Genomic DNA, 21,455 nt, shown 5'->3' with positions numbered 1-21,455 from the left:
CATGGGAGAGGGAAGATGAGAAGAAAGAAGCACACACTACATACTAACCATTTCACACATGAGAGCACTTAAAAGTCCTGTACTCAGTACTCAGTAGGGGGTGCGGGCCATGTGTTGGATTCTGTGGCCCCATGGACTGTAGCCCACCAAGGTCCTCTGGTGGATGATCCTGGACCATCCCCTGTCTTTCCATGGCACAAGCTCTGACCCCAGATCAGAGACAAGCTGGGTGAAGCCATGAGGGAGTGGGTAGGGAATGGGGGCCATGTGTGGCTGGGAGCCCAACTACAGTGGAGATGCTGAAGGCATTTCTCATGGACTGGAAGAGGAGTGGGGGAGGGGGAGGTAACATGGCTGAAGCCTCTCCACCCTGAACATCATGTTACCTGATTCAGGAGCCTTCCTTCCTAGAGGGCTCTCCTGGCTCTGCCTTACAGGTGGGGAAACTGAGGCTCAGAGGGTAAAGTAACTTGCCTGAGATCGCTCAGCTAGTAAGAGTACATATGTTTTTCGGACTCCAAACCCGTGTTCTTTCCTGTGAATCAGGCTAGGGGGCAGCAGATCAGCTGGGTCGGGGAAGGATGGAATCGAAGAAGCAGAACCTGGGGTTATTCTCAGGGAGGGAGTGGTGAGGGGACACCTCTGGTGTACTGGGGTGGGCTTTGCTTTCATGATCAGATGGACCCGTGTTCAAATCACCCCTGTGTCAGCTGCTGGACTCTAGCAGGTGAAGGGAGCAGCTGGAATAGCCCAACTCCCCTGCTGCCCCTCCCTTAGACGGCCACCCCAAGAGGAGGCCCCCACAGATCCTCTAGCCTTCAGAGGCCTGAGTTTGCAGTCCCCCAGAAGAGGCTGACTCATTTACTGTGGCTCCCTGCCACCGGAGCTGCAGGACAGTGGCCCAGTGGCTAACTTGGTCTGACCGCTCAGCCTCCTCTGCGTAACAGACCGGGACAATCGCATCACGACTCTGACCCTGGTACCTGCAGAAGCCTCAGCCTCCCAGGTCTCCTCTCATCACCCAGCACACACCTGTACCACTTGATCATATGTGATCGTATATTAACGTGTCACCCTCCCTCATTAGACTGTGAGCTCTTGCAGGGTTGGAATGCACCTGAGTTGTTTCTCCCCAGTGCCCATGACAGGACCTGGCTCAACGTAGGGGCTGCTCAGCAAGTATTTGCTGAATTCCCTTCTGAATCGAACAGGAAACCCTCCCACCCTTGCGTGGGGACGATCCCGGTGGAGACAGCATTCCCCAACCACCCAGTCTGTGAGCTGTGCTCACCCCAGGGGATGCAGCACTCCATGCAGAGCACGCATCAGCATCCGCCACATTTCAGCGTTGTTTTCCTTCTGATGCTTTCGATTGCTGGTTTTATTCCAGCCCATTCTCACTTTCTGTCTTGGAAAATCACAAGGAAACTCCACGCGGCTCCTGGAATTCTTGCCAACACGATTCAAACAGACTCGAGCACATGGCCTCGAGTTCCCACACAAACAAAGACATTGCCACTTCCAGCTCTGTGGCCTCCCTCCCTTTGCCAGCCTGGGCCCCCTCCCCATCCCCGCCACCTTGCCCCGAAGAGAGGTGGCGGCCTGTGTGCCCAGCTGGCCCAGTTTTCACCCACATGGTGCCCCATGGTGGGTGCACTCAGGGTTGGGAGGTGCGGGCTGTGAAATAAACATGGACGTGAGTTGCCCAGTGGGAATATCCCCATCAATCACAATGTGTCCTGATTCCACATCCTGATTCCCACTGGCGCCCCCTGAGGCCTCTTTCTAGCTTCTCATTCACCGTGTGGCTTGGAACAAATAACCTACTCTCTTCGTGTCTCTATTTCCTCATCTGGAAAATGGAGATGTCATAGCACAAGATGGTTATGACGACCGAATGAGATATGGCTAGCATGATGGTAGGATGGTGCCAAAAAATTACTTTACTTGACCACAAGGAAAGCATGGAAATGTAATGGATATTTATAATGCAATGGGGTCACGCATCACTGTAAATATAAAATAAACTGTCAATTCAAAAAATATATAACATTTATTTATTTTTGATATAACATTAATGCATGTTTATTGATAAAAATGGGAAATACTGAAAAGCATAAAGAAATAAAATATGTCAACTTTTAACCCAGGGAGAATCACTATTGATATTTGCTTTCTATCTTATAGTCTTTAAAATGTATGCATATTTATGGTTTATGTACTTTACAATAATACTGTATGTTCTATATTGTAAGCTGCTTTTTACCCCCATTTATGTGGATCCTATTCTTCATATTCTTAAATGTTAAGTACATGATTTTAAATGATTATTATTCCATTTTTTCATTTTTTAAATAAAACTATAGGGAATGTCCTCATACTCTCCTCCTCGCAAAGAGATCTGGTGACATCACTCACTGTGCTGGGTGGGCAGTGAGCTTGCAGGAACTGTTGGCTGAGATGCCTGTATCAGCATCAGCACGTGTTCTCTGAACTCAGGCCCTCATAGGGAACTATGTTCCTCAGTCCTAAGCCCCGTTACTGTGCAATCAATCACCCTCGTGCTTGGACTTTCCCAGGTGCACAGTTGGAGAACAAAGTTGGATGAAGTCTCCAGAGTTAAGGAATGACACGAGAGGCTGGGCTAGAATGTGGACCGGACACATTCCTGGCCTAGGCATGGCTCTCTCCTGTCCTTCCATGCAACTGGAAAAGAATAATTTCAATGCTGGGCTCCTGAGAACATATTTCAGAGGGAAACATATTGCCTACTTAGCTGGAAATTACAAGATGAAGCAGGAAAAGGGTAGTGTTGGTATCACCCCTCTGCACCTCTGAGCTGAATGGCCTGGGACAGGGGACTCAACTTCTCTAATGCCTACGTGCTCATCTGTGAATCGGGTTGAAAACTGCACCTGCACCAAGTAGTCAGATGGATTTGGCATGGTCTTGTGTGTCGGGGGCTTAGAAAATGGCTGAGGGGAACTTAAAATTGAGTTCTAAGAGTAGCTGCCTAAACTAGTGATATGGCTGCTTTAACCAGTGATGCAACTGCCTTAACTAGAGATGCTATCGCCTTAATCAGTGATGCTGATACCTTAACCAGTGATGCTCTCATCTTGACATTCCAGAATTCTCCTACATGAAGGGTGATGGCATCCCCAGGGGAAGGCAGAGCTGTTTTGGAACTAACTCCATTTCATGCCATCAGATGAAAGGGACACCAAAACTGAAGGCCCCTGGGTCTGGAGGACCTAATCCAGACTTATCAGAGGATGAAACTTCTGTGCTTGGACTCAAAGTGGTTTGATGGGCTTGGGCTTTGGAGTGACTTGATTTGAAGAGTTTCTGCCCTCACTCCCTGTGGAGCCTCATGCAAGACCCTTAACTTTTCCAAGCTTCAGTTTCTTTGTCTGGAAAATGGGCATAACAATATTTCTCCAGGAGGTATCTTTGTGAGACATCACATAGAGATGGAGTAGTTATGGAATGAATCCCACAGTAGTTATGGAATGAATCCTGAACACTGGTGATGCATTTCTAGAATAATCATAGTTTTTCTAAAAAGCAGATCTCAATTAAGTATCCCTGGTTCCCAACCTCCTCGCTGGTTTAAGACAAGTTCTCATGAGGAGGGTAAGCCCTGTAAGGGGCTTATTCCAGTGCCTGGCACAGAGGAAGTGCTCAGAAAACATAGATCAGCCATTCCCTTTTTCTAGGGGATCTTCCTGACCCAGGGGTCGAACCTGGGTCTCCCGCATTGCAGGCAGATTCTTTACTGTCTGAGCCACCAGGGAAGCCCATGGAGTTGACAGGTGGATTTCTCCCTCATGCGTGAGACCTTAGACAATTCTGCTCTCTGTGGACCCAGTCTATTCTGAGCATCCTGAGCCCAAAGTTCTTTGTTTTATGCCAAGTGGTATGTTGGGTGATCCCTGCTTTCCCCAAAGTCAGAAAAATTGGAGTTCTAATGACTGCTGCACGCATAAGCAAGAAATGAAATGACAAAGTGATACGAAAGTTACAGTGCTCCGAATACCCATCTTCTCCAGGCGTCCTGAGTTTTTCCTTTTTAGAGCAAAATCCTGCAATATTAATAAACGACAGAGAGAAGGCTAGAAAAATGACTCTTTCCCTTTGACATGGTGAAGATCACAGGAACTAGAGGGACTTTTAATCTTTATTAATGTGTCACAAGGGAGCCTCTCCCGCAAGCTGTGGGAAGCAGACATCCAAAGAGTTTGCATCGCTCGCAGTCCTCAGCATCCCTGGGTGCTTTAGATGACTGTCTGATACTGTTCAGAGTCTAGCAGGGCCACGTCACGGGGACCTGCTGTGTCCTGAGCAAGAACAAGGCAGCTCTAACCCAGCTCCCATCTGTGGGGGGCTGGAAGACAGGAGAAATTCAGGACATGGGCCTTGGTCACATGGGCCTGCTTCTAACCAATGCCCCGAAGAGGCTCAGAAGGAACCAGGCTGTCACTTGCAGGGACAAGCACAGAACATGCCCAGAAGGGGTCACACCTGAGTTCAGTATGGAGCACACCCACGTCTCCACCCACAGCTCTGCTCCTCACTGCCTGGCTAAAAGCTCCTTCCCATGCCTCCTTCCCTATGGCTGGGCATGGCATGAGGGTGGCCGAAAAAATCTGTAACTTGATATCACATGGACCTCATTCTACTGACTTAGTGAGCCTGGAATTGCAAGGCAGTTTCAGGAGAGCATACATGTGCAAGCTCAGTCACTTCCATGCTCAGTTGTATCCAACTCTTTGTCACCCTGTGGACTGTAGCCCACGAAACTCCTCTGCCCATGGGATTTTTTCAGGCAAGAATAGTGGAATGAGTTGCCATGCCCTCTTCCAGGCGATCTTGAAAAGGTTTACAATAAGGACTCAAGAGCCAGGAATGTGGCAAGGTCACTTCTCTCCCCCCAATCCCCCTACACACATTTTGACATTCATTCATTTAAAATGCTTATTAATTACCCACTCAGCACTCGACACTGTTTTGGGCACTGGGGATCCAGCAATGGACAGGATCGTCAAGGTTCTTTTTGCCCTAGAACTTAAACTCATTCCAGTGTTCTAGAGGGAGAGTCTCTCCAGGAGCCAGGACTTCACAGGGTTAATCTCATGAAAGCCACATTACCATGCAAAGGAGGTGGAGGCCACCTGAACCCCCACTTTCTGAGCAAAGTTTCTAAGCTCAGGGAGGTCAGCCTGTTCAACCTTGTAGACCTGGAATCTGATTCTAGATTCCAGACACTTTTTCTTTCTATTCGTTGCTCAAAGCCAACTAAGAAAGCTGAGCTGAGAGGGACGATGCCATCCGGGAGGCAGAACGCGGCTGAAGTGTGCTCAAATAAGGCATCCCCTAATTCGATTATGTTTGCAAGACTGCAATGTAATAAAACAGAGTTCTCTCATAAGCATCAACTCCTCATGTGTACAGAACAAAATTAAGATCAGAATTTCCAGGGAGAAAAGCATGTGTTGGAGGCTGAAATGTACAGAGAATAGACCCAGAAGAAATCGATTCCTGATTATACCTCTCAGCTCTGATGAGAGGATGCAGGTGACTTGAGAGGCTGGCACCCCATGAAAAGCCAGGCTGGTGTGCAGAGGGAAGTCCCCCTGGAAGCACACCAGGATAGAGCAGAGGGGCTGATGGGAAGAAAATTGTTAAAAGGCAGGAGAGTGGGTGGAGGCAAGCGATAGTGAGGATCTGGGTGACCTGCTGGATTTGTTTCAAACACCTCCTTGACTCCGTCTAAGCCACCTCCAGCTTGTTCTGCAAGTGTCCACCTTCACAGGCAGGCAGAGTGGTTTTTCTACCAACAGTAGAGAGGGGTAATGAGCATGTGGCTCCTGGAGCTAAGTTGCCTAGTTCTGAAGCCCAGTGTATCCCTTCCGATGATGTGTGACCCTGGGCAGACTACTTGCCCACTCTGACACTCATTTCCTCATCTCTAAGTGAGGGCTGAAGTAGTGCCAGACTCATGGTTGTCATAAAGCCTGAATGAACCAATGTTCACGAAACACTTAGAACAGTGCCTGGCACGCAGGAGATGCTCAATTAACGTGAGGTGCTCTCATTGCTTTAAATCTGTGTATAGTAGACCCTTTCCAGAGACCTTGGGTGGAGGTTCTTGGTTGTCCTCAGAGAAAACCCTGGCATTTGAGGGATTTTGCAATATGGCCTTTGCTGGCCCATCTAGTTCTCTGTATCACTTCCACGCTGTCCATCCCTGCTTTCCTACTGGACTCAATGACCAATAGCTCCTGCCAACACCTTGCTTTTTCACTCTCTGGGCTTTACTAGTACTTCTTCCTCTGCAAGGATCCCTTAACCCTGGCCATATACAATACAGAATGAGTTTTAAGGTGCAGCATCCTCTGGAGAAGGGCATGGCAAACCACTTCAGTATTCTTGCCTGGAGAATTCCATGGACAGAGGAGCCTGGTGTGCTATAGTCCATGGGATGGCAAAGAGTCAGACATGACTGAGCAACTAATATTAACACTCCACCTTGGAGAGAACTTTCTGAACCTTTCGCCCACCCTGAAATTCACCGCTCTCTCTATTTTGCCTGTACTAAGCCCTCCCAAGGTTCTGGCCTGTCCCCTCATGATTGCATTGTTCTGAGCCATTCACATGACTGCACCCACCACTCAATAGTTAGGACCCAGGCTCTGCTGATTCTGAACTCCTTGTTCTGCCTAGCGCTTAGCACCATGCTTTAGTCAGTGGCTGCTGAATGGATTTAGCCATTAAAAAAGGAGAGGGTGAGGGCCAGAAGGGCCTCCGTGACCTGCTATTATTATAAAGTAGGCACATGTTTAGTGACGGGGAAATGTTGAGTCCGCACAGAACCTTGAAAAGCTGTTCAGATTATTTCCCTGGTTGAAACCCTTTGAGACGAATGAGCTGGGGCAGGGAGGGAGGCCTGCCTTTGCCTGCACATCGCCTCTGGAACCCAGAGGAATAAAGCGAGGGTTCGTGTTTCTCCTTCGAGAAATTAGGTCACTGGGTGTTGTTAAGTGTGCCTTACAGAGCTATGCTAATCAGTTCTCTGGCCTAAATATCTGGTAATTATCTTGGTTTTTTGCTTTGCCAGACTCGGCTTCCTAAAACAGTTCATCCACGCTGTTACTTCTCAAGAACTTCAAGGAGGAAACTGGGTTGTACCACCAAACAGCCAGTGCCCCAGCTCCAGCCTGGTGCCGGGGGTCTGTTCTAAGTAGCCCTGGGGCTCTTCTGATCTCTGCACAATCTAGGAGGCAGGTGATATCATTATCTCCAGTTTACAGGCGGGGCACCTAGGCTCACTGATTCGGGGCCATTGGCACCTCTGCGTGGCTCTCAGACCCCCTCCTCCTTCCCCATCCTTGTTTCCCAGGCCCCACCCTGACTCCTTGTCCTGGTCAGGCAGGGCACATGGCTTCCTAGGCACAAGACCCGGCTCCAGGGTTATGGTGATCCAGGTTCCTGCCTCCCTGTGCTCTTGCCCGCCCTCCACCCCTGCCCCCATGCCTGCCTGTTTCCGGTCTGTACCCCCGATGCATCCTCCAAGATATTGTCTAGACTCTGCCTGAAAATTTTCTCTATACTCCCCTTGCCCTTGGGGCCCAAATCACCTGCTTTAATGTTCGGTGGTCCACGGGTGGTATGCATAAGCATGCATGTGTGTGCTTGTTTGTAGGATCACTTTCTTTTCATATTGAGTTTATAAAGTATAAGAATATAGGGATCAAACTTCTCTCTGCCTCTTAGCCTCAACGGAACATAGATCTAACAGAACATTAATCTTACTCCTTATAGATTTCATTCATTAAAAAATAAAAAAACAAGGGACTTCTCTGGTGGTCCAGTGGTTCAGAATCCACCTTCCAATTTCCAGTGCAGAGTATATGGGTTTGATCCTTGCTTAGGGAACTAAGATCCCACTTGCCAGAGGGCAGCTAAGCCCTTGAATCACAACTACTGAGCCCTCAAGCCACAGCTAGAGAAATCTGCGTGCCTCAGTGAAAGATCCCTCAGGCTGCAACTAAGACCCAACACAGCCAAATAAATAAATACTAAAAAAAATCAACAGCAAACATTTATTAAACACCTACTGTATACCAGACACCACAACCAGCATTGTTGGGCTGGGCTAGACTCTAATTGACTATTGATGAATGAGCAAATGTGAAAAGAGAATTAAGAAAAATCTAATAGATTCGTGCCATGCATTTGTTGCAACCCAAACCTCCACAATCCCAAATTTTACCTAACACACCAAAGGATACAGTCAGTCAGTCAGTCACAAATAAAATTAAATATGAAATAGAAATATAGATTATACAGCTTAGCATTTTCTGATTAGTTGGCTTGTTAGGAGGGATCTATTCTTAAGTTTGTATCTTTGTAACGGGACAGTCTTGCTGGGCTATGAGGCAAAGAATAATTATCATACTAGCCATATAACTGAACTTTTAAAATAGGCTTTACTTACAATGTGTTTAATGTCCAGAACACTCTCCCAAGGCAGATCTTCTCCTACCCATCACTCTGAAAGGGGAATTGAGGCTCGCGTGAGTTTACACCATTTGTCCAAGCGGCAGGGAAGCCAGATTGCAGACTAGGCCCCAAATCTATATTCTTTATTGGTTTCTATCTCTCAACTTCTGAAGTTCTAAAATTATAGGGCTAGAGAGATATTTTGACCTTGTAGTCATACATTTTCTGTAAGGCCAGAAATAAATAAGTGAAAATTAATCTGACAATCTCTAAGCAGTTTGAAAAATACCCCTCTGTTCCCCTCAGAGTCAACCCCCGTAATTGTTCCACTCATTGGCAGCTGATTCATTTAAATAACTCACAGCCTTTCATGAGGCCTATCTCTTGGAGTTGGCATTTGCTTGATGAGGGTTCTGACTGATGGGAGATTGCTGGCTGATGTGTTCCAGAGACAGACACAAACTGTCACCTTCCCCAGCATCTTAAGGCAAATCTCTCTTAAGATCTCACTCTTCTGTAAAACAAATTTTGGATATTCTGGGATATATGTGTATTCTCAGTCTTCCTGTGACCAAGGGAGAGGGTGGACCGTGTTTCCTGGGACACCTGAAGACACCTGTGTTCTAAGTTACAGATCTGGCTGGAGCTGTGGATTGTAAGGGTCTGCGTGGAGCCCCTGTCTCCCTGTCCTCAAGGACAGGGCTCCTGTCGCCTTTCCAGGCCCACTGGGACTCAGATCTCCTGCTACTAAGGAGAGGGACTCTAGTTCCTCCCAGCCCCTTGCTGAGGATAGAAAATTCTACTAGTGGGCAAAGTGGCCAGGTGTTTTGAAGATAAGAGAAAAGAGGTATATTTCTGGAGATAAGACATTAAGGACGGGAAGAGGGGCTAGGAGGGAGTAAGATGGTGGTGACCTCAACAGACAGGAATGAAGAAGGGCTCTGGGGAATGATGGGAAGAAAGCTTCTGCTGCTGCTGTTTAGTTACTCCAGTTGTGTCCAACTCTTCTGTGACCCTGTGGGCTGTAGCCCATCAGGTTCCTTTGTCCATGGGATTCTCCAGGCAAGAATACTGGGGTGGGCTGCCATTTCCTCCTCCAGGGGATCTTCCTGATTCAGGGATTGAACTTGCGTCTCCTGCTTGGAAGGCAGATTCTTTACTACTGGGCTTCCTGGAAAACCCGGAAGAAAGAAACACACCCAACTCTCAGAAAGGGAGAATTCCCTCAGACCTAAGAGTTGGACCGTAAAGGAGGCTGAGTGCAGAAGAATTGAAGCTTTCCAGCTGTGGTGCTGAAGTAGACTCTTGAGAGCCCCTTGGACAGCAAGGAGATCAAACCAGTCAATCCTAAAGGAAATCAACCCTGAATACACATTGGAAGGACTGATGCTGAAGCTGAAGCTCCAGTACTTTGGCCACCTGATTCGAAGAGCTGACTCATTGGAAAAGACCCTGACACTGGGAAAGATTTAAGGTGGAAGGAGAAGAGGGTGACAGAAGATGAGATGGTTGGATGGTATCACTGATTCAATGGACATGAACTTGGGCAAACTCTGGGAGATGGTGAGGGACAGGCAGGCCTGGTGTGCTGCAGTCCATGGGGTTGCAAAGAGTCAGACACGACTTGGCGACTGAACAACAACAACAAGGTAAGAAATACAAGGTGACAACAGGCCTTGAAGCTACACCTGTTGAAAAGGAAGCGTGGAAGGGAAACCAGGAAGGGGCACCATGTGGGACCACCTTCTGCATAGGGCGGGAGGGGGCTGAGGGTTCTTCCACAGGTTGGCTTCAGCCAGGCTTTGTGCAGATTGTGGCTACTCAAATTAGATGGGTCTTAAGATGTTGGATCCCCCAGCTTGTTGGGCTGACCTTGAACCTGGAAGCAATTTCAGCTTTTAGGATCAGTCCTCCTATCCCAGATTCTCTGCTTCCAATGTCCTCACCATCATTGTACATTACTGGATTCCCTACAGCAGGGCCCCGCCCCAGACCCACTGAACCAGAATCTGTGTTTGAACCCAACCCCACAATAACTCAGATACAGCGAAGTCTGAGAGGCAAACTTGAGGACTGTAAGCTTGATGTGTGGGCGCAGGGTGACATCTACCATGCTGACGGTTCTGGTCCCGAAGCATAAGGCTGGATACACAAAGGGACCTTAAGAGATGTGCATTGAAGGCCTGAGCTCATGAATCTGCAGAAGCAAGGATGACGGGGTTGGGGAAGGGGATCTAGGGAAGAGAAGAAGGGGATCAATCAATTTGAGTACGCTGCAAGGATTAGGAGAGGAGAGAGAAGGCCAGAAGCCAGATTCTCTGAACTCTAATAAAATCAGAACTATTGGTAAAACTTTTATGTGGATGGTAGCCTGTCTATGAGAAAGCCATCCTGCAGGACACACATATTGATCTCTCTTACAAATTCTTAAATGTTGCAAAAACCTGTCTCCATGGAGGGGTCGTTCCCCTGGAAAGAACAGCCCAGAGCAGAGTAGGCAGATGGAAAGGCAGGAATAGGGGAGAGAAGAGAGGTTTGGGTCTCAAGTCCGGGGAGAGGGCAGATGGGGGAGACTGTCTTTTTGCTGCACTGTTGCTGAAAAGACTGGAGAAAGGTGAGAGTAGGTAGCAGAAGAAGGGCATGGCCTTCATCCAGAGGTTCCAGGCTCTGACGGCACATGAGTGGTACACCTTACAGCTTACAGAATTTTTGCCTATATCCTCTCTGCTTTTCATTTTCAGGAGATGAAAACACTCAGGCAAGTGGGACAGGTGGCAGCATTCAGAGACACATTCAGAAGGTGGACATGCTCAGAAGTAAGAGGGACAGGGTGACCTGGTAACAGGCAGGGTCCCATGTGAGTTCCCAGACTGCACCTGATTGCTGGTGGGTCTTGGGGCTTGGGGCAGCTGCTGGCCATCCCTCCTTCAGGATCAAGTAGAAGAGAGGCTGGTGGTGCCCGTGTTTGGCTCAGTCAGCCCTGGTGATGGAAAAGATGGCCTGATTGGTTCCCCAGTTAGCAAATAGCAAATGTTGCAGATAGTAAATGTTGGTCTTGGCTCATGGTGTCAAGTGGTGGGCTTGGGCCCGGCTGTGTTCCTGGATCCATCACTTACGAGTTGGGGGAGGGGCAATTGTGGGAAACCAGCTTCATCTCTTGCAGCTCCCGCTTCCTCAGGGTAAAACTGTCATACACTCATTCATTCCATTTAATTCTTAAACCATGCCTGTGATGAAACCTTAGTGCAGGACACAGAAAGAGCTGGATTGCACCATGCTCTGACCTGCTGCGTTGTGCTACAGGGGAGAGGGGGCCACAGAGGCCCCAAGTGGGCCCTCTGGAGCCAGACCTGAATCCCAGCTCCCTGCTAATTGGCTGTGTGACCTTGAGCAAGTTACTTCATCTCTCTGAGCCTCAGTTTCCTCATCTCTAAAACAAGTTTAATTATAATAGGCATCTCAAAAAGTTGTTCTGAGGATTAAAATGAGGTGCCATAAGTAAGTCCTTTAGAACTGTGCCTGGAATTAGTGCTCAATAAATTCTCACTCATTATTCATAGGCTTGGTGGGAGGATGGGATAGATTTATGAGATGGGTGATCAAATTTAATAGCCCTTTCCCCTCTCCTCCTTCTCAGACCTCTGGTCAGATTCTGAAGTCACTTCTGGTCAGATTCTGAAGCCAGGCAGGAGGGAATTTCATCCCATGACACACACACTCCACTTTTTTATATTGACTCTTTTCAAAGAGCTGGGAGTACTTCCAAGATGGTGAGTCTCACTGTATGGATAATGGTAGTAGGAATTACATCCCATCAAACAACCACAGGACCTGCAAGTCTACCTTAAATTTCTGGTGTCACCCTGCCAGGGGCAGACACAGCTGTCACAGCGGTGTCAGGGCTCTAAAGTGCCCAGCTTACGGCTCCCTCACGGCTGTGCCGCCCTCCAGCCTTCAACCTGTTCCTGTGTTGTCATAGCATCCTGTTCCTCTCTCCCTGTAGGGAGATATTTGAGAAAGAGATAGAGGGAAGCTGAGAAAAGCTGGTTTTAATAATCTGGTACTACCATCAACAACAGTGACTATCAACAATAATAGCAGGGTGATAGGAGCAGCCCCTGCTCTTATGGGGAAGTGCGCCATCGGCAAGATCAAGCTGAATCTTCGCAACGACCCTAAGAGGTCGGCGTGGCCACGCCCCTAATTTTAGGAGTCAAAGGGGTGAAAGAGCTTTGTGTCCACAGGGCTGGGCTCAGCAGTCACACTCGGCGTCTGGGACACCAAGGCCACCATGTGTCTCCACTCCTTTGTCCCACGCTAGCTCTTGGGAAGGCCAGACAGAATATTTGCCGCCCCTTGTGCATTTTCACCGAGTTGCTCTTGACCTCCTTTTACGATAACTGTCTTGGCTGCAGCAGATTCTTCTCTGGTGGCTACCGTGGCCCTCTCTTTAGAAGAGCACCTGCCATCTGTAACTAATACAAATGACTGCTACTTATTAGTCCCTACTATGTGACAGACATACATCCTGGTTCAGGATTTCAGCAAGTGGCAACCACACTCATTTTGCAAATGAGAAATGTGAGGGGCAGCAAGGCTAAAACACTGGCCTTAAGGTCATCAGCTGTCCCCTCTTTTAAGTCATTTGATTCTCAGATCCACTCTGTGGAGGCCAGGTCTTAGAGCTTTGTGTTGACATCTGAAACGTTAAGTGGATCTACTCCCTCTGTTTTGCAGAAGAAGAAATGGAGACCTGGAGTGGTGAATAGCCTCGATCAAGGTCATCACCCTCAGAAGTAGAAGACACAGGCCGCCTCTAGCCCAGACTCTCTGCCCTCACCTCCGGTGCCACCTCCTCTATCCCACTGCTGGGAACATCTGCTGGGCCAGCCTGGGTGAGCGCCCTGGAAAGATGGCAGGGACCTCATTTCCCTCCACTGCCTGTTGGGAGACTTGTCTCTCTTTCTACTTCTTATAATATAAAGTGTATGTGTGTGTGTGTGTGTGTGTGCATGCACACACGTGTGTATTTAAAAAATCTTCTGTCAGCACCATATTCATCTGAAATTGCAGCAGGAATAATACTTCAGTGTCCTCTTTACTTTCCCTGGTTCCAACAATCTTACAGTATCAAACAGCCTCCGCTTCAGAGCAAAAATAATAATGAATGACTTAAAATAACTCTGCTGAAGAAACTGAAGGTTTGATTTGAATTGCAGAGGTAATGACTCCCTTTTAGTTCTTCTTTTTCTTCATTTCCTGGCAAAGGCTTTCAGAATATACTAGATCCTCCTACATCCAAAGATTCTGAGAGTCAAGAAAAACCAGAGTCAAATTATTTGACCTAAAAGTGTGTATGTTAGGTATCTATCCTGGTAATTCCAAAATACCACCAATGTCACCTTAAGAATAGGAAGGTGATAGGAAGGAATTGATGTTTTAGTCTCTCTGAGGCTTTCTCTGGTCCATGGGGAATGCTGTGGTCTCCCCACCACTGTACTGCCTACACGAGCATCTTCCTCTGCAATGGGTCAGAGTGGTCCATATGCCACAGAAGCCTATTACACGCTTATCCCATTAATCACTGTGATCCGTATCAATAGAAGGGAATTCTCAGAAGAAGCTGAAATGCAGATTTAACCAATGTGGCCTTGAGCAGATTCATTATAACTCCTTGCATAGGTCCCCAGGGGACATGGCAGGTCACGGGTATACTGTGCGCTTCCGTAGAAACCCTGCTTAACCCCCATGGGCATAAATGAAGCTGAAATGATCAGAGAAATATACACTGGTGTATGCTGGCCCTGTGGCTCTGTTCAATCATAATAAAGTTCTGTGGATTTAATCAATTTTCTCTGTAGAGTGTCACAGCAGACAGAGCTGTGAATTGCACATTCTGTTTTGGCTTTGAGAATAGTTCTATTCAACCAAGTAGCCAATGGGAGCACAGTTAATTAATAAAAGTACATTCCTTTTCAGTACAATTTTGAGTATTGCTGTGATTTGACTGCCCCATGACTGCATAGATTTGAACAATGGCTAGTTTGAAGGCCACTCAAATGAACTTATTACTCAGCTCTTATTTATGAAATGTATTTTGAGGCTCCGAGTCATGGTGTGATCATGCAATGATGCCAGCGGTTGGGAAAAAGAGAATTGCTGTTGAGTCTGTTGAGTGAAAACTCAAAGGGAAAATGGCTGCTCACTGGGCTTACGTCCTGGGTAAAATGAGGCCACATCAAGTTATGGAATTGCTGCCTTCCCAAATGCCAATCTGGGTTGGCTTGCAAAGTGCTGAAGAATGAGTTGTTACACCTTGTCTTGGAGGAGACTCAAGACACTCAGTTTGGGGTTGGAGTAGGAAAGCCTTACTTTGTCTAGTGTTACTTGAAGGAAGTCAATGGAACTGAGAGGCAATGAGTGTAACTCAGAGAAGTTCAAGATTTAACCCCTATGTAGGTCCAACCTGCTTCTTCATCCCCCTTGCCCTCGGGTCCTGGAGAATCAGCCCATTCTCCATATCACCTTCCCCTACTCTCTCTCCACACACATTCACACTTGACCCAATTCCCCCTTCTGTCCAAAGACTCGACCCAATTCTCGAGCCTTCTCCCCCACAGTTCTGACCCAATTTGCTCATCATTTCCACAAAGACGTGACCCAATTTGCCTCCATCCTTCCCCATGCACATGCGATAACATTCCCCCCACACCTCCCCACACTACAGATCTGACCTAATTTCTACCTCCATGCTAGTCATTCACACCTGTTCCCCACCCGCCACCCCAATGGACTGAAGCCAGACCCATTACCTTCTCCTCCTGCACATGGGTCATCAGCCCCTTCTCTAAAAATACTGAACACACAAGCTCAGTTCTGCACAGCAACCTTTTCTCTCCCCAGGTACCCTCGCAGGGATGTGATGTGACCCGATCTCCCACTTCTCAAACCTTACTCAGGTCACCTATTTCCTTGCACCTCCTCTTCCCAAGGACATGTGGTGAGTGCCATTGCCGGGATTTCCAGCCCTCTGACACAGCCGATGTCCCCAGTGAAAGTTTGTAGCACAACCCAGAGTCGGCAATTACTGCGGCACCTGGCATGGCCAGAGGAAATTACACAGCTGCCTGTGCCTTAATCTGATATTCAGTCATTAGGTTATTTTTAAAGAAATCATTTTGTTGACAGCATATCTGTCAGCATTTTCAATTTTCTTTTTTTCAAAACTATGATGGGTGAATAGTTCCGGTCAAGTGGGGCGGACTGACAGTCAGGGGCTAAAGGCCTTTGTAGGAAAATGTGGAAAAGAGCAAATAAATGCATCAGCCACTGAATACTCCCTTCGCTATGTCAGTAGAACTCCTTAAGAGGTTACGGGAGATGGCTCTCTGTGGACTCCTCGTTCTCAGCTGCTACCTAATTAAAAAGTAAATATGTGTCAATTATCGCAAATGATTTTTACTTATCCACTGGAACCAGACCACAATCATTTATGCATTTTATAAAAGCTACTAAGCAGCTATCAGGTGATAAGGGCATTTTGTACTATCAATTTTGGGCGCTAATTTGGATGAATAACCTTGGGGTAGGAGCGATTGGTTGAGGGAAGACCGGAGAGGGCTTTTGCAGCATTGCCCTAGTTTCCATAACTGTCTGATTATCCTTGTCTAACTGTCCACTTACATTTGATGGAGGAAGCCCACTGCACTCCTTTTTCTCTGGACTTGGTGGAGATGGGATGACACTCAGAGTGCAACTAAGATTAGAAACAGTTATTATTTTGAAAAATCGAGCATCTTCTTGTGAACAGTTTCTTCTTCTAAAATGAAGCAGTGCAAGTTGAAAGGCTTTGGGTACTGTGAAGAATGTTCCAAATGTTAGCCATTGTTATGGTGTCAGTCCCTATCACCATCACCATCATCACCACCAGCTCCATAAGCACCGTTTCCTGACAGTTAGTCACGTTCGTCATCACCGCCACCAGCAGCACCATCATCTTCACCACCTTCACTGGCACCACAGCCATCACCACCACCGTATCTCGACAACCCGCCCCCATCTTTCTCTCTCAAATTCTTTTCTCCTGGCAACCTCCTTACTTATGAATTTATCCTTTACAAAGAATAAGAGTCAAAAATAAAAAGCCTCATTCCTATCTTTACTATTTTATTTTATGAATTTTTATCTTTCTTCATGAGTTAGTTAGAAGCTCAAAACCTGCCTCTATTTATCTAATTATCTATTATCTGTCTATCATCTATCTTATTTTCGTTCTACTTTTGGTTGTATTTCTGAGACTCTTTCCTTTTCCTTTTCCTCATTTCTCCACCACCATTTGCATTGGTTTAGCTCTCAGAGCCTAAAGTAATTGCTGCAGCGGCTGAGACTATAGAAAATGCCTCACAACACCCTAGTAGAGATACCAGACTGTTCCTATTTGAAAACACCATGGTGAAGAGCAACTAATTTACTTTATCTTTATGTGGGAGAAAGAGTACAACTCTATTCAGAAGAAAGGTTTCTAAAATGAAAGAAGGCAGTAAATCCAAATCTTTGATCAGCTCCTGCTGCTTTAGCCCTGTTATGAGCGCATTGGTGACATCGTGAGAATGCTTGTTGAATTGAATTTGAGTGTCAGCTTTCAGACAGGAAAGGAATTAAATCCATGGTCCCCTGGGTCACCTTTATTCTCAGTCTTTCAGGCCCTATCCTTAATCTCTCCCACCTCTTTTTGTCTTATCAAAATTCATGATCTACCTGAAGTAAAATTGACCATTAATATTTGGAATCCATCGGGTGGACTAGGGTTTAAATCCCAAGTCCACCAACAATTAGCCAGAAAAAAATGGTCTGACTTCTTTTAGTATTAGTTTTCTCATCTGTGCAATGGTAAATCACGCCATACAGGAAATGTTGTGGAAATGGAATGAAATATGGTCTATACAGTAGCTCCCAGTGTGTTCAACACGTGGGAGGTGTGTGCTTGGTACATGTACATTTCATGAGAAATATCACTTCCTCTTCTCCCTATGGCGTCCATTTCTGGTACAGCAAAAGGATGCCTGGGTTACATGTTCTTGGGAATCAGCTCTCCCTCTACAATCAGTTTATCTCCACACTGCTCAGCCATTAGGAGAATTTGATAATTGGTTTAGGAAGGAAGAGTGACATAGGCAGACCACGAGGCTAAATTCCCGGGTGAATTTGCTGCCCTTTTACTCAGTGCAGGAGCCCTATGAGACAGCCTGTCTCCATGGATGGGGATGGTTCCCACAGCCTGGTGGTACTCAGAGAAGGAAGCCCCATGCTGGAGTGAAGAGGGCAAAAGAGAAGTTCTGAACCTGACTCTCACCTCTGTACCTGGTAGCTTTGTGATTGTGAACAAGGTATTAATCTCTCAGCTCCCAAGTTTCCTCACTGGCTTCATAGGGATCTTAAGAAAGACTCTGCATGTTGTTCTGAGGATAAAATAAAAACATTTGGCACACAACAGGGTGCTTAATAGATGCTGTTTTTCTACTTTTCCTTCCTTCTCTGCCCTCTTTTTTTTGAAGATTTCCTTTTTTATCTATTTCCTCTTCTTCTGAGGTTTTGTGGTACAGATTTTGAGAAATGCTGGCTACTCATGGGTCGCTTATATGGAACCTGCAGTCATTAAGAGAATGGGCACTGAAAAAATCCAGTAAGTGATAAATGTTTGATCACCTAAACAAGCACAGCACAATTATTGGGGATCATTATTAAACTGTGAGATCAAATGAAACCAAAATAATACTAATTGTATTCAAAGTCAGTGGACAGATTCACTCTCTAATTTGTTTGAAAACACTACCCTAGTTTACTATTGATGCTCAATCATGCAATTATTAAAAAGAAGACCTCCAAACTGACAACACTAATAATGGTGATACATCTTCCCAGTACGGAGGGCTCTCACTTCATTTTAATTGAAGGGAGGCTATGGAAGTGTTTTCCCTTATTTTTTAAAAAAAATCTTCCTTTTTTTTTCTCAGACCATCTGTCTGGCTATTAAAATCCCATCAGCTTCATTGCGAGAACGCTTACTTCCCCCACGCCTGCCATCCCAAAGGGGGCTCTCAGAGCCAATGAGTTCATGATGGCCCAGGCCCCTCCAAAGGGAAGGCCTGCTGCTCCCTAGTCCTCCTTTGAGGCATCCTTCCTTCCTTTCCTGGGCTCTCCATTCTTGGCTGCACAGACCCTGTGATTCATTTCCAGTTCCCCACGTTAATACCCAGAAATTAGTTTATATCTCTAATAATGTGTTGATTCGTTTGACTGTTTAAGAAATGTCTCTTCTCAGCAGTCGAGGCTCTAACGAGACAGTGCTGGGTCTTCACAATAAACAGGCTTGGGGTGAAATTCATGGCTTCCAGTTCAGAGTATGCTTTGCAGATGAGGGACGTGAAGCCCATAAAGCACAGTGATGAAGTCAGGACCAAAGGTATGGAAGAAAATAGCCGTGTCTCTCTGCTCTGACCCAACACCTGGATTCCTAACCTTTGAGACTCTTGGGCTTGCGTGTCGCCTTATTTCAAACCTTTCCTATATTTCCCCAAGTCCTTCTGCCATTACAGTCATGGGAGATAGTTTGTACTATTATTAAAAGGTTCTTTTTTCTTCCCCACTCCCATCGCCTCTGCCCTGGGGTACAATCATTACTGAGAAATCTCACAGTACTTCATACCAGGGGCAAATCCTTCTATGTTCAAAAAACTATCTAGCACAGAGAAAGAAATCCCTTCCCCTTTGGTAGATGCAGAGGAAATAGCTAATTGTGTTCATTCTGGTGGTCTTAGTTGTAGTGTTACAGTGTTAGTTGCTCAGTCACGTCTGACTGTTTGTGACCCTGTGGACTGGAGCCTGCCAGGCTCCTCTGTCCATGGGATTCTCCAGGCAAGAATACTGGAGTGGTCTCGGGAAGTGGCATCTCCTGAAAACCCTGCAGGAAGATGAAGAGAAAACCCTCCAGCTCAAACCAGCATGTCCACTGGGGAGGCACACTCAAGATCTCTCTTTCCTTGGGCCATTGTTCACACCATTGTCCTTTCAAGATGGAAGAATCGGTCAAATTGCAGCCAAGAACTGAGGGTTGCTGATGCCTCAGAACAGCTCTTGTAGTCCAAGCAGTTTCTGTGGATTGGCCCCTGACCTTCACTTCACTTTTCATCCCACTGCCCGTTTATCATCTAAAGAAGGAAACTGATGAGTAATGGGGATGGAGGGACACCAGTCTCTCCATCTCTTTCAAACACGGTGGATGGTTTATTAGTCACAATGGTGCTTCTGCGAAGTGAATGATGGGCTTTTGTGCTATCGAGATGGATTTATATTTCATTGGTGTAAGGATGAAGGTTTAAATGAATTTAAGCAGAGTATTATCAATGTGTGTCAAAATTTTAACCAGTGTATTTAACCAGTGATTCCTTAGATATTATTGCTTAGGATGAGGCTAAAATGGGATCAGTTTAAAGATATGTGTTTGATTCATAACAATGTAGGTAGTCCCTGGGTATGGCAAAAATAATACAGGTAGTACCCCCAGTGCTGAAGGATGAGAAATCTCAGTTTAAAACAACATCCACCATCTTTCGAGTCCCTGTTCTGTGTGCAAATCCTTTATACAGATTATTTGAATTTTTACAACACATTTCTTGATGAGCATTGTTACTCCTGTTGCAGACAAGAAACAGTGATTTAGTGAGATTAAGCATCCTGCCTGGGGATGCGGAGCTAGTTGGAATTCAAACCCAGACCTTTCTTATGTCCAAACAGAGCCCTTTCTGCTGGATCCTGCTGCCCAGTCAACTGGGGAAGAAACTAGGGCAGAGAGTGGTTGGGTTCTAGGGAAAATCTATGGTCCTAGGCTGCTCCGACCTATGGTCCTGTCGTCTGGCCTGTAATTTTAGCCCGAGTCCCAGCCACAGGCTCTGTGGCTTCATCGCTCAGTCCACAAGAATTTACTCCCCTGCCTGGCAGTTCCTTTCTGTCTCCAGGTCTGCATTGAGTGATCCTTCCAGCAGTGTTTCTGGGGCTGCGAGGGGTGTCTGTTTCTGCCTGGGAGGGGGTAGGCCCTTCTCCACTTTCTGCTGCTGCTCCTTTTCCCTCTGCCCAACTGCCATGGTCTCTGTGGCCTTTGTTTCCAACTGCTCCGAGAGGGGACGGCAGCCCCAGTGCCCAGGCAGCCTCTGCGCATCCCTTCCAAGTTCTCACCCCTCCCCCCGCTAACCTGGTTATGCCGAGCTTCTGCCTCCGTCATCCTTCCCACGCCTGTTTCCTTCTCTCCCGGGGCTTGAAAAAGCCACTGGCTCAGGCATGGGTGGGGGTGGGTTTCTTTCGCTCTGCATCCCTCTTTCCCTCGCCCCAGCCCTCCCTCCCATCCATTCTGCCTCTGGCCACATCTCTCTAACCCTGGCACCAGGTACCGTGGCAGCGGAGGCCCGTTGGGAAGCCTGAAAGGCACAGCGCTCTGGGGCTGGAGGGGAAGCCCTTTGAAACAGAACTTCCGGGCCAGGTTCTCTGGTTCTCCTGTGAACTCCATCCTGCCGGGAGGGATTCTCTATTCCAGGACTGAGGCCTGGAGAGCCGCCTGTTCTCTGAGCTGCTGCTTCCACAGCCAGCCAAGACTCAAACCGATTTCTTCCTCCCTCTTTACCTTCCTCCATTTGTCCTTTCTTCCTTTCCTCTTCTTCCTTCTCTCCCTGAAAAATTTTGCTGAGAGCCCACCAATGCCAGACATTGCCTTAGCGGCTTCATTCCGACTAATCGACCAACTCATTTCTTTTTTCTTTTTGATGTAGACCATTTTTTTTTTAAGTCTTTTTTGAATTTACCACAATATTGCTTCAGTTTTATGTTTTGGTTCCTTGACTGCAAGGTATCTGGGATCCTAAGTCCCCAACCAAGGATTGAACCCACATACCCCATACTGG

At 46.9% G+C, this 21,455-nt stretch overlaps 1 protein-coding gene and 1 long non-coding RNA gene across 2 annotated transcripts in view; one reads left to right on the top strand and one right to left on the bottom strand.

The window, feature by feature from the left end:
* The window catches only part of LOC129647052 (uncharacterized), a 152,842-nt gene that overhangs the window by 73,934 nt on the left and 57,453 nt on the right, over positions 1–21,455 (top strand). The window contains exon 3 of the long non-coding RNA XR_008712254.1: positions 13,243–13,400. This is a non-coding gene — a long non-coding RNA (uncharacterized LOC129647052). The remainder of the gene's footprint in view (positions 1–13,242; positions 13,401–21,455) is intronic.
* Positions 1–21,455, bottom strand: part of CACNG2 (calcium voltage-gated channel auxiliary subunit gamma 2) — a 121,365-nt gene that overhangs the window by 82,493 nt on the left and 17,417 nt on the right. The window lies entirely within an intron of this gene.

This window comes from Bubalus kerabau, chromosome 1, assembly GCF_029407905.1.
Source record: "Bubalus kerabau isolate K-KA32 ecotype Philippines breed swamp buffalo chromosome 1, PCC_UOA_SB_1v2, whole genome shotgun sequence".
Classification (NCBI taxonomy): domain Eukaryota; kingdom Metazoa; phylum Chordata; class Mammalia; order Artiodactyla; family Bovidae; genus Bubalus; species Bubalus kerabau.
This window is presented reverse-complemented; position numbering and strand designations above follow the sequence as displayed.